The sequence below is a fragment of the Nicotiana attenuata genome, chromosome 12, assembly GCF_001879085.1.
Source record: "Nicotiana attenuata strain UT chromosome 12, NIATTr2, whole genome shotgun sequence".
In the NCBI taxonomy this organism is placed as follows: Eukaryota; Viridiplantae; Streptophyta; class Magnoliopsida; order Solanales; family Solanaceae; genus Nicotiana; species Nicotiana attenuata.
Genome location: NC_032000.1, coordinates 17,142,742 through 17,147,514, shown reverse-complemented (window position 1 = coordinate 17,147,514; position 4,773 = coordinate 17,142,742).

Sequence of the window (4,773 nt, the reverse complement as noted above, 5' to 3'; positions counted from 1 at the left end):
GATCTCGGCACATGTCGATAGAGAACCAGTGATTAGTTAAATAGAAGATTTTTTACCTTTTATAGAATTGTACTTAGGGTAAAACTCCCCTACTATATAAAGGGGAGTCTGGTTATTCATTGGGCACATTGTAACGCACGCATACCAAAGCAATATACTATTATTTTCTCTGTTATTGAAAGCTCTTATTCTTGTTCATCAGTGCTGGCCATTAAGAGTACGGATCGAGGGTGGATATTTCGTTGAGGCTGGAATCCTCCTCCTCACGTGGTTTGGATTTATTATATCTTTATTTGTTTAATATAACATAATTTATCATTTGTATCGAATTAATCCGCATATCCTTAAAACTACTTACAAATTTAATTGTTATCCATTTTTTAGGGTAAACAATAACCGAAGGCAAAATAAACATTTTGTAATAATATAGGGGCAAATTTAAATATTTCACCTACAACAAAAAGGAGGATATACAGCTACTTGTTGCTTACTTTGTTTGGCTTGTTTAATATATATCACTATTAAAGATGAAAATTTTACGTATGTCCTTGTAATTTGAGATTGTCTAAGAGAAGTTTCCAAACCGACAGCTCTGTGATCTCGAAGTGCTCAAGTTACGTACTTTACTCCCTATTAACTATACAAAGAAGAATAAAGAGCAATAACATGTTTGACTGTGGTTCTAGAATCAGCTTAATTTGAAAAGTGTCAAAGAAGTACTTTTGATGAGAACAAAGGCGACTCGACATACTTGGGGCCTAAAGCACAATTACAATTAGAGGCCTAATTTTTTTTATAATCGATTTCTTTAGTTATTACTTTTTTGATTAAAAATATAGCTAACCGATTTAATTATTCTTGATGCGTTATTGATCTTATGTAATATTTTATCTTTTTTTTTTATTTTTAAAAAACTTCTTTCCGTTGAGGCAATTGCTAGACATTTGAAATAATCAATTCTTTTTATGCAATTAAGTATATCGATTAGAGTATTATTTGCTATTTTTATTACTTTTCTTTACACTTTTAATTTGAAATATAAGTCTAAGCCATCAATATTAGAGTGAATATTATGCTTTAATGGCCAGAATGTAAAAAATGCAAAACAAAAGTTATATCAAGTTTAAGGAAATCCTAAAGATATGTTTGCTTTACTTGGGAGGACTTTTCCATCTGTTAATCGTCACATCAAATTCAATGATAAATTTATACAATAAAATGCTTAAACTTTTTTAAGAAAAAAAAATAACGCATAACATATTCCTTTTAAATTTGGGGCCCCTTAAAATTGGACCTAAGGCATATGCCTTACTTGCCTAGCCCTTCAGCCGGCCTTGGGTGAGTATCAGTTTGTGTTAGGCTAATCAAACTGAAAAATACTTTTGAGTATCAACTAGTATTTGAAGAAGATGCTTTTCGGTCACCATTGGCTTGGGGCGTCCTCTAACTGAACAACTTCCAAGTCAACCTTCTTTGCTTAAGCGCTTCTTTTCTCTAGGCGCATGCCAAACTTTTAAAAAATATTTGTAAGTGTATTTTCCTCAAAAGTATTTTTTAAGAAAGTATTTTCGAAAAAAATCTACTTTTATCAGCTTCCAAAAATTATTTTTGCTTCTACTCAAAAATTAATTTTTTCTTTTAAAAATTTCGCCAAACATCTTAACTTAAAAAAATACTTTGGACAAAAAAAAAAAAAAACACGTCCAAACATGCTATAAGTAAAGTGGTAAACAGTAATCCTCGGGAGAGGAAATTGAGTACATAATTGAAAAGACTTTAGCTTTGGGCGTAAGAACAAGATGAAAGTTGTCACTTTGAGACAAAAAGAATACGAACTATATATGTTGAATTGTTGATAATCTTGAATGATTAAGGTACAAATATACTTTTGACTAAAATCTTAGTTTGCATGCTAAAGTTCTAGCAAGTGCAGTAAATTATTAGTATCTTGTTGCTGTTGGACCTTTTCTTTTCTTTCTTCTTAGTGTAACAAGTTTACACACAATTGTGTTCAATAAGCTCAAAAATTCTGGTCAAATTTTAGCACAAATATATTTGAGATTCTTCACTAGTAAAAGTAACTATTCTTAATTATGTTCCTAAGGCAAGAACATTAAGAAAAATGCAATATTCTAAATTAATAAGTTTTGGATTTACAATTTTTGGTACAATCATTTGGAATGTTGTACTCAATGACCCGACTAATCCATAATCGCATTGTATAAGGTGTATTGTCTCCGTGTAACCTATAGGTCACAGGTTCACACCGTGAAATTAGTCACTAATACTTGCATCAGGATAGGTTGCCTCCATTATATCCCCTTGGGCTATGTCCTTCCCCGGACCCTGCGTGAACGCCGATATGCTTTGTGCCCGGACTACCCTTTTCCTCTCTACCTTCTAATTAGGGTTAAGGTCTGCTTACACTCTATCCTCCCCAAACCCCACTTGTGGGATTATAGTGAGTTTTTTATTATTGTTGTTGTATTGCATAAGGCGTATTAAAAGGAGAACCACTTCCTTCCTGGAATTTCTTATTTTCAGGAGCGAATTCGCAAATTCGTGACCTCTGATTAAGGATAGAGAAGTCACGTACATTCCACGACATTCTTTGAGGGTAATTTTTTTATTTGAATTTATATGTACTAGAAACTTATCATCTTCTTTTCTTATAAAAATGCTATCCCTAGATTCTTGAGACACGAATAGTGACAACACACGAGAACGAGAGAATAGAACTATCCATTTCTCATCTTTTATGTCGGCAACTCTATATTCTGTCCAACTCCAAAACAATGGATACTTGTTAAGAAGAAGAGGAACAAAAATTAATGGATCGAGCACCTAATTCATTTGCTTTTTCCAAGATTTGAATTTACAAGTTTAGCCCTAATTACCAAATAATGAGTATCTATTTTGAGAACTATAAGATACTAAAATTACATTGTGAACAATTGACTAAGAAATATAGTAGTAGTAAAGATATTAACAATAATGTTAAGCATACGAAAAGTGATTTAATGAAAATTTTGAGTACTAAAAATTGATAATAATGTAAAAGTGATTCAGATTTATGGAACTCAAAAACTGAAAGACAGACTGAGAAATTAAATGTCTAATCATTGCACGTAACTTGCTAAACATATTCCATTACCAAATTTCAATTTTGAAAGATTATTTCTTATGTCCCCAAAAGTTGCACTCAAAAATTTTATAGTATGTGCCAAGGTTTGGTAAGAAGAGGAAAGGGAAAGAGTTTGTAGCTGAAATGCATTTCATGTTCCCCAAAAATATAACTCAATTCCGTCCTAATTTATGTAGTGATATTTAACTCTATCGGCTCGGAGTTTAATAAATAAAGTATGTTTTTTAAAATTTGTGGTCTAAAACAACCTATAAATATTGTGTAACAATAAATCATCTCATTAAGGGTAAAGTAGAAAATATAAAATTAATTCTTTTTAAATAAGGAAGTATGATATTCTTTTCGGGACAGACTAAAAAAAAAAGTATGACACATAAATTGAAATAAAGGAAATACTATTATTTAACTTTTGACTATGCCAAGTTATTCCTCCCAGCAGAAGCCTTTAGAAATGACAGTTGCTACTCTAGGGCTCTAGGTGATTTTAATTTGTCCCTATATATGTATAAAGGTGTATGAAACATTGTGGAATACAAGTGTCCAACATTTACCCACAGTTTCCACATAAATGGAAATTGGAACTTTCCTTGATTGATTGCAACAGCTTCAACATCTTTATGTTTTGGAGATATGGGCAGATGTTAGTTATTGGTTGGTATGAAGAACAGGGGCAAATCCAAAATTCAACGGTCGCGGGACATTATAACATTAACATAAATTTATCACTGCTTATAAAGATTGATATAGAAATCTATGCTAATATGATTATTTTTTATTTACAAGTATATATGGAGTCTTTTGCCGAAGTTTCTTGATGCTGGTAGCCCATCTCTCTATAATGTGTGTCCGCCTTTGATGGACACACATATACATGTTAGCTTTTGCATATTAATTATGTAAAAGAATCTTTACCATATGAAGTTATCGAAAAATATATAACTTAGCTCATGTACGTGACCGTTCATAATAGGTGAGATTAATATACATATATACTACTATATAATAAAATATAAATTTTATTAACAAGGAAAGGTTATTGAGGAGGTTCGAATAGAGTCGGATTCTCCTCTCTTAAGTTAGGTTTTCTATGATCGTCATTAACTATATATAAAGTTTTTTATAAATATTCATTATTTAAAATATACTCGATTAATTCGTGCCGAATAAACCCATTAAAAGTTCTCTTTCTTTAAAAAAAGTCTCCTAATTAGGTCAATTTTTAATTTTTATTGTTTGTAAATTGAATTGCATATAAAAGGGCGAATATGTCCAAAAAAAATTAAATCATTGTTTTCTGAGGGGGTACTACATCCTAAATGCTTGACACGTCTACTGGCATATTTAAGGTTTGAATTTGACTTGACATCCAATTCTCTGTGTCATAATACGTAAAAAGGAGTATTCTCTGTCTCTCTCTCTCAAGAAAGAAAAGAAAAAACAGTTTTGCTTTCTTTTTTTATTTTCAATTTCTATTTTTTTCCTTCTTCTTTGGAGGTAACTTTTTTTTTTTTCCTTTCCTGTTGTGGAGAGCATTTATACTGGAAAGACTCAAAAGACATAAATTCCCCTCTACATGTATGGCATATCCCATTATATTTGGATTTTTTTTTTTTTTTGGGGGGGGGGGG